This window comes from Natator depressus, chromosome 17 (assembly GCF_965152275.1).
Source record: "Natator depressus isolate rNatDep1 chromosome 17, rNatDep2.hap1, whole genome shotgun sequence".
In the NCBI taxonomy this organism is placed as follows: domain Eukaryota; kingdom Metazoa; phylum Chordata; order Testudines; family Cheloniidae; genus Natator; species Natator depressus.
The window spans coordinates 2,358,278-2,369,015 of record NC_134250.1 but is presented as its reverse complement, the minus strand read 5'-3'; the positions used below and the strand labels follow the sequence as shown (position 1 = coordinate 2,369,015).

The following is a 10,738-nucleotide window of genomic DNA, read 5'->3' as shown; positions in this document are numbered from 1 at the left end:
GGCCCTACCGTCCCCTCCCCACAGGAGCAGACCGTCGAAAGCCCAGGGGGCTGACATGACTGGTGTGTTCCCACCACATTGGAAATGGCCCAGGCTGCGCACTCTCAGGGCTGGGCACAGCTAACTGATCCTCCCCTTCTGCCTATGAAACTCCACGAGCACACACACTTCCCAGCGACCAGCCTGAATGTGCTGGGGTGGGAAAGTGCCCCCGCGTCAAAGCAATCTCATTGTGCCCCTACCACGGGAGGGCGCCGTGCTGCTGAAGGAACAGCGTTCAGGGGAGATGCGAAGCCCACACCCTGATCCTCAGGCGCTCTCCTCCTCTCCTCGCCTTTCAAAACCTGCAGCAGACGCTCCATGTACTAAAATTACTTTATTACAGTTGATTTTTTAACATTTCCTTTGCTCTGTTACAAAGGATACTTACAAACAAAATATTACATACGACCTTATTTTCTCTTCTCTTATTTTCTGACAACTCGGTAACAGCTTTAAATGCACAATCTATACAATTAATACAGGTTATATATGAGCGCTAATGTATGGTGAACCGGAAGGATACCGGAATACTGACAATATACTGTACAAGAAGCCTTATCAGTTAGTGCTTGTGGCCTTTTCTACCAAAAGGAAAATGCACACCTGTAGACTCACCCACCTGTAGGCGCAGCACCACCTACGATAAAGTGATGCCCGGCTCCTGGCCTTGCTTTGTTAAAGCCGTGTTTACACCTCCACTCCCGATGCCCCAGAATGAACGAGCCCTCTACTGGCCAAGGACAGAGGCTGGGGCCTTGGGGAAGAGTTCTTGGTCACGAGCTGAAGGTTGTTAGGGAACCAGGGGGGGAGAGAGGGAGAAGGGGAGCAAACACATTAATTGGTGTCTGTGAGCATCCCTCTTCCCACTCACACGTTAGCAGGCACACAGCAAGGGGTGTAACAATGACCCCACAGGTGGCAGCCGAGAGGGGGACAGTTATTTTAACTCCCACTACCATTGTGGGAACCTGGCTACCCGCTGCAGCCCTCAAGCCAGCAGAGCTCCCACCGCAGGTCATGGCAGCTGTGCCTGTGTCAGGGCTGTGGCGAGAACATGTGGGACTTAGGGGAGCTCTGCAGCTATCTAGTTAAAGCCAAGCTTTGCCTTCCTTTTGCAACCAAAGGCAGGTTTGTGCTGCTACAGGTGTGCACTTGCCCTCCTCCCCGTGCGCTGCCTAGGACTGATAAGGTGACATTTTCATTTTCTTTTAAAGCAACTGACAGTGGAGCATTTTAGATGTCTGGCAAAAGACCAGGCATTCCCCCGGAAGCTGCAAAAGGAAAATACACCCCCCCAGGTTCACCCAAAAAGTGTGGAGGAAGAATATCCGAGAAAGTAAAAATGCCAGGTTCAAGTTAAAATTTCTTTTAGTTTACACAATACTTGTGCAAACAACCAAACAGACGCATGCTGGAAATCATGAAAACAAAAGAAAAATTGATATACAAAATTAAACATATAAATAAGATGTCTGTCTGACTGGTAGAAGAATAAATCATTCTGGGTTACAAAAAGATTATACATTCAAGACGCTCCGAACCCAGTGGGATAACTTATGTTAAATTTGTTAATAGTTATGTTAGAATTCTCAAGTTTATCTTTAAAGTCTTCACAATACAAGCAAGCTATTTTTAAAAATATACACTATACACACCTCACACAGCCTTCTCCGACCTTCTTAATGCAAGTTGTGCTACCTCTCTTGTATACGAAACCAAGGGGGCTCTGACAGCTAAAGTCCTCCTGGCAATCTGGCATTTTCATAACTGTTCGCCTTAAGTTTTAAATGGGTTAACGATTTCCATGGAATAACATAAATAGGAATTGTAGCAACCCAAGTGTTAATAAAAACTTCAGCATTTACAATTTTCAAGTCGGTATAGCCTTTTGTTTATGTAGTATGCACTATATTTGATTTTTAGTGTTAATTTATTTACATCAGACCCACCCCCCATTTCAGTTGGTTTGGTCAGATAAAGTATCCCTCTTCTAAGCAAGCTCGGGTGAGAGCTGAGAGGGATTAGGAGAAAAAGGAAGGTTGAAGAAAGGAAGCAGGTGGTTTTGACTGCCAGAAACCACACCCACCATCCACGCCTCTCCATCTCTGCATTTCCTCCCTTCCTTGATCCTGTCAGTGTCTTGAAGATTTCACATCCCAACAGCCTCCAGGGAAACTTAAACATCTTCCAATGACTGGTCTCTCTAGTGGTCACGAAACCCTCTTTTCTTGTAGACCTCTAGCTCTCAGAGCTATTCCAGGGTTGCAGATTTGCCTACGCCATGAGATACTCAGTGAAGGTGGGACAAGTGAGGTGTGTGAGATTATTTCATTCATATGCAATCCAAGGGAAAAGACTCCCTAATTTAATAATGAGTGTTGAAAACAAAAACTACAATGCAAGCCAGCTGTAGCCTACATCTCAACCACATAAGCATCTGCAAGCAGGACAGTGGGAGTACACCCACCAGTCTGCAAAGAGAGCCTGCTCGATAGCAGAAAACTGTCCCCCATCTCTGCATATTCCATTCCTTGACCACATGCAATTTCTAGGAGCACACACGATGCCTTGGCTATGCATTTAGTCAAGGGAAACTTAAGCAAATGACCATTTCCAATCAAGAATTTGCCTCCAATGCTTTCAGGTGGCCCTAATCTAACACTGCTGCCAAGCCATGCAAAAGCAGCGATTACATACTTCAGTTCATTAACAACTGTGTGCTCATTTCCAAACTCTGCTGAGCTCAGAGTTGCCATAGAAATGTGTTATACTGGCACTAAAAGCAGGCAACGAGCTTCATAAAATTAATTTCTTCTCCAATGGTTTACGTGCTCTTTAGATTATCCTGACATCAAAACACGTTCAGGGGGTGGGGGGAATATGTATTTTCTGTACAATTCTGTATGTAAGAGAAAAGGGTGCTGTTGAAAGGGATAGCGAGAAATTGGGCTTAGTTTATGTGAGTTTCAGCCCCAGAAAAAGCTCCAAGCCAACACTTCTATCCTTTGCACTGTCCACATCACCGCACTTTGCATTTAGACTGAAAGGGCAGAGGTTTTGCATACACGCATCTAAAACCCAGGGGACCCAACTTAAATGGTGAATATAAAAGATATGGATCAATCATGTTTTGTTAGTTCCAGAAGCATTTCCACCTGGACAGCAAATTAAGTCATTATTCCCCCTTATCTCCCCCCAGCCCTTACAATATTTCAGCATGAATCCTTAGTGTCACACAGGCAATTTAAGGGGTTAGATGCAGGCTGGGCTACAGCTGGCAATGACAGTAGCTCCTCTCTAGTTGGCACATACTGTATCTATAAACTTTAGTACAAAAACTTAAAAAATACAGGAACTAGGTCAATTTGTTAACTACATATTTACAGATAATTACAATATTTTCACTCACAATCATTAAACCAATTGCCAGTGAAAATGCAAACGGTGCATGTTCTGAGGTACCCGTACCGGGAGCGGTAAGTCAGGGGACAGGAGATACCCTTGATTTTGTGCACATTGTGTGGTGGTAACTCTCATCTCTCGTTGGCAGACCACCTCCAGGCTGAGCGTGTGTATTCAGAGGGCTAACCCTGGATTTACAGAACATGGCTAGATGGCAGATAGGTGGGTAAATGTACCTCCCAAAGCACAAGCATTCAGAGGCCCACAGCTTGGGCCAGCTGCTTGTTTGCTGCTGCTGTATGCGTTATTTACCCAGCCCTCTCTAGCTGAGCCAGGCTTTCTTCCTCCAGCATTTAGCCAAGGGTTGAGAACGGGGTATCCCAGGCCTGTGAGTGACCTTGACAGGCCCAACTGGTTGAGTTCTGTTACACAACAGGAATCAGGGTTATCTGTGTCCGTCTCTCTTTTGGAGTAATGTTTTAATAAAACCATTAAGTCAGCTGGCTTCTTCCCAGATCTGACAGCCCCCTGCACCCCTAAGCACAGTCTCGCAAACATTTCTTCACTGGCTCCTACGGAAATGAATCCTGACAGTGCAAACTCAAATGAACACAGCAAGACATACGTCAATCCCAAGTTCTTGCTACAGGCACCAACCTTTCTTAAGGACACAAAACCCACTTCTAAGCTCACAATCTGACTGGAGTTCAGGGGAGTGCGGGACTGGAACTGTCCCATGGTTTTTAAACCAGGAGCATGGACAGTTTTAAAAGAACAGACACTCCTGCTGACAGTTTAGGGAAGCCAAAAGCTTGTTGGAGACACTGAAAAAGAAAGGTTACAAACCTGCTTTCAAAGGAACCACACTGCTGAGAGTAACTATAACCCACAAGAACAGGTGTTTGGGGGCTTCCCTTTGGTATGTACACACCACTGCCATGAGCATCCACACACACCAAGAGGAAGACACACCTTATGCGTGGCGTGCTGTTACGCTAGTGAGGTCTGAGACTGCAGGAACACCTCCCACTAACAAAGGAGATGCCCCTCATATGTGCAACTCTGACCTGACACATGCATGAACAGACCACCTCTCCCCAAACTGCCAGAAGCCTCACTGCTATCCAAGGGTGGGTGGGGTGGGGAGGAGAGATGCCAGGACTCTGCAGAAGGTTTCCAGGCCTAGAACATCAGGTTCTAAGGGCTGTCTCTGTCCAGCTGTTACCCCATCACTCAGAAGCCTGCAGCATTACGTGGGCACACAGAACTGGCATCAAGGAAGAAAATGATGTTGTTCCCATCACACTGTCCACTGGTGGTGGGGAACCAGACTTAGAGACACGTGTCCATGCTCTGGAAGGAATGGGTGGGGAGAAGGATAAAGAATGGAGCTAATAAGAAGTAACTTCACAGTTTTATCTTATGTTTTGGCCTTAGCTTAATGCACATGGAACAACAACGAAGGTTCAGAGAGCAGTGTTTATAGTTAGTGGCAGCTGAACCAGAAATGTAGAAGGTTAATGAAGACAATACGGGGTTTGTGATCTTTTGAGATGAACCACCCCTAGGGATTCTGAGCTCAGCCTGTGGCGCATTTCACTCTTATGTACCGCTGCCTTTCCTCCCAGCACACTGACTCCAAGCATACGTCGAACAGCACCAGCAGCTCTCCACGCCACCTCCACGGTGCTACGCAACCCTGCTTTCTGCGCTGCCTTCTAACTGTGCCGTACCCTTCACGAGCGCTCGTCCCTCCTTTCACACGCCCGCAGCAGCTACAGAACCCTCCAACAGCCTGCAAAACACAGGGCAGGATTTAAACCAGGGCTTGCCCACTCCATTCAACCCTTGTGCACTTCTGCTCACATCCTCCCCCTAACACAGCCCTGCTGAACAAACTGTCCTGTCAGCGTATCAGCTGAGGGACTGCTAAGCGCCCTGACAGAAACGCACAGCATGAGTTGCGTGCACACACAGAGAGTATATAAATATATACAAATGAGATAGCATTAGATCTCTCTCCAGAGAGATGTGCGTATGTAACAGAGTAACAGTAGGTACTGATATAATACAATTTATTTTCGCCAACGAAGAGTGGACAGGATCAAGGTTTTGAGTTCAACAGGCCATTTTCCCCTTTGTGATAATAAGCAGTATTATTCCAGTATCCACCACCATGTACTCTGTGCATTGGACTGACAATGAACTGAGGATGTACTGAAAGTACAGCAGCTCTAGTCTGCCCCAAGGCAGGACTTGTAGATAAGAAATGTCCACGGGGACTTCCCCGTTCAATGCTTTGTTACTGCACGGTCCCGTGTTTGGTTTTCATCCCCTTTGTAGTTTACAGGTTAGACTGAATGCAGGTGAAAGTTCCAGTGCTGTGTCCAAGGAATTAAGTGCACAACATTCAATGGGGAAGGGAGAGGTGGCCTCTGTTTTCCAGACACCACAACAAACAAAGGTCCCTTGCACTGATTTTAATTAACAAAACCAAAAGAAGTCTAATATGATTAAAGAGGTGAAAAATGCCAACTCTCCTGCTATTGCACCTCTGGACTAAAATTTAAGCAGAGTTTAAGGTCTCTGCAAAGGGGAAAAAACCAAACACACAGAATAATATACGGTAGGTGTCAAGTTGGCACCAGTATTTTAAAATACTGTCATAAAAATTGTAAAGTAATATACACAGAGACATTTTCCCAGTGTTAATCCTCACATAGAAGATGGAAAACTAGCATCTTGCTGAGACACTGGGAGTAGTTTTCAAAATTTACAAACAACAGTATTTTTAAAGCCCTGGTTGGGGCGTGAGTGGGTGGATGGGAGGGTTCAGTACAGCGCGGGGGCGTGACTGGGAGGGAGGGTACAGTACACTGCGGCTGTGTGAGAGGGTAGGTGGGAGGGAGGGTTCAGTACAGCACGGCGGCGTGAGAGGGTGGGTGGGAGGGTTCAGTACAGCGCGGGGGCGTGACTGGGAGGGAGGGTACAGTACACTGCAGCTGTGTGAGAGGGTAGGTGGGAGGGATGGTACGGTACAGCACGGCGGCGTGAGAGGGTGGGTGGGAGGGTTCAGTACAGCGCGGGGGCGTGACTGGGAGGGAGGGTACAGTACACTGCAGCTGTGTGAGAGGGTAGGTGGGAGGGATGGTACGGTACAGCACGGCGGCGTGAGAGGGTGGGTGGGAGGGTTCAGTACAGCGCGGTGGTATAGGAGGGTGGGTAGGAGGGAGGGTACATTACAGTGCGGGGCCGTGAGTGGGTGGATGGGTGGGTTCAGTACAGCACGGGGGTGTGACTGGGAGGGAGGGTTCAGTACAGTGCAGCGGCGTGAGAGGGCGGGTAGGAGGGAGGGTACAGTACAGCGCAGCGGCGTGGGAAGGAGGGAGGGTTCAGTACAGCGCGGGGGCGTGGGAAGGAGGGTTCAGTACAGCGCGGGGGCGTGAGAGGGTGGGAGGGAGATTACAGTACAGCACGGGGGCGTGAGAGGGTGGGAGGGAGGGTACAGTACAGCGCGGGGGCGTGGGAAGGAGGGTACAGTTCAGCACAGGGGTGTGAGTGGGTGGGAGGGAGGGTACAGTACAGCGCGGCAGCGTGGGAAGGAGGGTTCAGTACAGCGCGGGGGCGTGGGAAGGAGGGTACAGTTCAGCACAGGGGTGTGAGTGGGTGGGAGGGAGGGTACAGTACAGCGCGGGGGCGTGGGAAGGAGGATACAGTACAGCGCGGGGGCGTGAGTGGGTGGGAGGGAGGGTTCAGTACAGCGCGGGGGCGTGGGAAGGAGGGTTCAGTACAGCGCGGGGGTGTGAGTGGGTGGGAGGGAGGGTACAGTACAGCGCGGCAGCGTGGGAAGGAGGGTTCAGTACAGCGCGGGGGCGTGGGAAGGAGGGTACAGTTCAGCACAGGGGTGTGAGTGGGTGGGAGGGAGGGTTCAGTACAGCGCGGGGGCGTGGGAAGGAGGGTACAGTTCAGCACAGGGGTGTGAGTGGGTGGGAGGGAGGGTTCAGTACAGCGCGGGGGCATGGGAAGGAGGGTTCAGTACAGCGCGGGGGCGTGGGAAGGAGGGTACAGTTCAGCACAGGGGTGTGAGTGGGTGGGAGGGAGGGTTCAGTACAGCGCGGGGGCGTGGGAAGGAGGGTTCAGTACAGCGCGGGGGCGTGGGAAGGAGGGTACAGTTCAGCACAGGGGTGTGAGTGGGTGGGAGGGAGGGTTCAGTACAGCGCGGCAGCGTGGGAAGGAGGGTTCAGTACAGCGCGGGGGCGTGGGAAGGAGGGTTCAGTACAGCGCGGGGGCGTGGGAAGGAGGGTACAGTTCAGCACAGGGGTGTGAGTGGGTGGGAGGGAGGGTTCAGTACAGCGCGGCAGCGTGGGAAGGAGGGTTCAGTACAGCGCGGGGGCGTGGGAAGGAGGGTACAGTTCAGCACAGGGGTGTGAGTGGGTGGGAGGGAGGGTTCACTACAGCGCGGGGGCATGGGAAGGAGGGTACAGTACAGCGCGGGGGCGTGGGAAGGAGGGTACAGTTCAGCACAGGGGTGTGAGTGGGTGGGAGGGAGGGTACAGTACAGCGCGGGGGCGTGGGAAGGAGGGTACAGTTCAGCACAGGGGTGTGAGTGGGTGGGAGGGAGGGTACAGTACAGCGCGGGGGCGTGGGAAGGAGGGTACAGTTCAGCACAGGGGTGTGAGTGGGTGGGAGGGAGGGTTCACTACAGCGCGGGGGCGTGGGAAGGAGGGTACAGTACAGCGCGGGGGCGTGGGAAGGAGGGTACAGTTCAGCACAGGGGTGTGAGTGGGTGGGAGGGAGGGTACAGTACAGCGCGGGGGCGTGGGAAGGAGGGTACAGTTCAGCACAGGGGTGTGAGTGGGTGGGAGGGAGGGTACAGTACAGCGCGGGGGCGTGGGAAGGAGGGTACAGTTCAGCACAGGGGTGTGAGTGGGTGGGAGGGAGGGTTCACTACAGCGCGGGGGCGTGGGAAGGAGGGTACAGTACAGCGCGGGGGCGTGGGAAGGAGGGTACAGTTCAGCACAGGGGTGTGAGTGGGTGGGAGGGAGGGTACAGTACAGCGCGGGGGCGTGGGAAGGAGGGTACAGTTCAGCACAGGGGTGTGAGTGGGTGGGAGGGAGGGTACAGTACAGCGCGGGGGCGTGGGAAGGAGGGTACAGTTCAGCACAGGGGTGTGAGTGGGTGGGAGGGAGGGTACAGTACAGCGCGGGGGCGTGGGAAGGAGGGTACAGTTCAGCACAGGGGCGTGAGTGGGTGGGAGGGAGGGTACAGTACAGCGCGGCAGCGTGGGAGGGAGGGTTCAGTACAGCGCAGTGGTGTGAGACGGTGGGAGGGAGGGTACAGTTCAGCACGGGGGCCTGAGTGGGTGGGAGGGAGGGTACAGTTCAGCACGGGGGCGTGAGTGGGTGGGAGGGTACAGTACAGCACGGCAGCGTGAGTGAGAGGGTATAGTACAGTGTGAAGTACTTAGTTTTAATTTTTTTAAAATGGAGTTTGCAAACTGATTCAGAAAGCGTTTGCGTCTCTGGAATATTTTGATTTTATATTTATACATATATGTCACAAAGCTTTGAATGTGATATATATGATATCTATAACATATCACATGATATATACACTAATTTACCTCATATACCTCCACTACACAATATGAAGCAATTCCCAGAGACTACAACAACTGAGTAATTGGGAAACATCTCTTGAGATCAAACTCATTCGGAAGGTAAGTTCTGTTCCCCACATGTACACACAGAGACACACACATTTATACCAGTTGATCTGAATCAGTTTTTGCAAACTATTTTAATTAAAATATTAACTCATTGGAATAGTCCAGGTCTGCACATGATATACATGTAAAAATGGTTACTACACAATTCTTTTGGATACAAAAAAGCCAATATGTGATAGACATCATTTGGGTCCAGCATTTAGTCATGCTTTACATTACACAAAGAGATGGTTTGAGAGGGAACTCTTCTTGAAGTAGCTCAATTCAAGCCAGAGACTTTGGCCAAATTCAAACCATAACAGAAGCAAAAGAATGAAACCCCTGAATTTTGAAGTACAGTGCCCATCACTGCTGCTGTCTAGGATTATGAGTAGGTGAGAACCCCTAAACATTGCATATTAGCACCATGCTGTGGATACACCCTCCAACCCAAGGTGGTAAGATCCAACATAGGTGTTTGGCTTTTGATTTTTTTTTTCTTAAAACAGGAAAATGAAGGTGATTTTCCTTAATTTCATTTGAACATTTTAATGCAAAAGAACAGCTAGAAGAGAAAACATCCATCCCACACAGAGATGCGTCTCAAGGGGAATAAGAAGTCAGAGAGTTCATCTTTGTCCCAAACATACCTGTCCTACAGGGTAACCAACGGGCGTATTCCCCAGTGGCTCCACCGCCTCATCCCAAACTTCTGCGAACACGGTTAATACTACCAGGCCCTGCCAAAGGGTTAATCAAACATATTTTGGTATCACGTCCATCTTCGTTCCGAGTGATATGATATACCGAGACACTGGAAATCCTGAAGTTTGGATTCACCAGACATTGGCTAAGAGTTAAGGATCTGGAGTGGATTTTAATTTAGTTAACAAAAGAATGTCACACTGTTGAGAAAACTGAACAGCAGCGAGACACTGGAGTATTTCTATATAAATATGTCACATGGACAACACATTCGGAAAACCCTGCTTGTGAGCCCTATGAACATGTTAAACGCAAATCCTAGAGTTAGCAGCTAGTGTTTTCTTCAAGATGATTAGTGTGCAAGGAAAGTAATTTACAAAGAACTCTGGCTGGTCAGTCCCCAGGAAGAAAATCTTTACCGCAAACCAAGCTTAATCTACCTATTCTCATCTGAATCTCATGGTGCTGACCTGCCCAGAACTCCCCACCACTGGTACAAGTCTTTCACAACACATTAAGGGTTGAGACGTAGCCACAAAAGTCATTCCATTTATTTTCAGACTCTCTGACCTTTTTAATTTAATTTTTTTTAATTTACTCCCCAACCTCTTTTGCTTCCTTTCAGTAGTACAGCAGCTCTGATAAGAGCCATCTGGAAATAGTGCTTCCTACATGTGGTGTGACATGCTGCCAAATGATCACAAAGTCTCAATGGCCTGTAAAGTTGTAAAGTACTGCGGCAACCAAAATAATACAAAGGAGCCTCACATGCAGCAAGATCTACAGTGGTGATACAGGTTAGTCAGCAGCTGGTAAAGAGCCATTGGCTCAGCTCCTCCTGGTACACTATGGCAACTAAACATTGAAACAGTTGGCTACACT

General features: G+C 49.5%; 1 protein-coding gene across 1 annotated transcript in view; it reads right to left on the bottom strand.

The window, feature by feature from the left end:
- Positions 1-2,177: 2,177 nt before the first annotated feature.
- The window catches only part of TAOK1 (TAO kinase 1), a 107,119-nt gene continuing 98,558 nt past the window's right edge, over positions 2,178-10,738 (bottom strand). Inside the window, exons 21-22 of the mRNA XM_074974721.1 lie at positions 9,802-9,974; positions 2,178-5,239 (exon numbers count right to left, since the gene is read on the bottom strand). The gene's annotated coding sequence lies outside the window, so the exon portion shown is untranslated. The remainder of the gene's footprint in view (positions 5,240-9,801; positions 9,975-10,738) is intronic.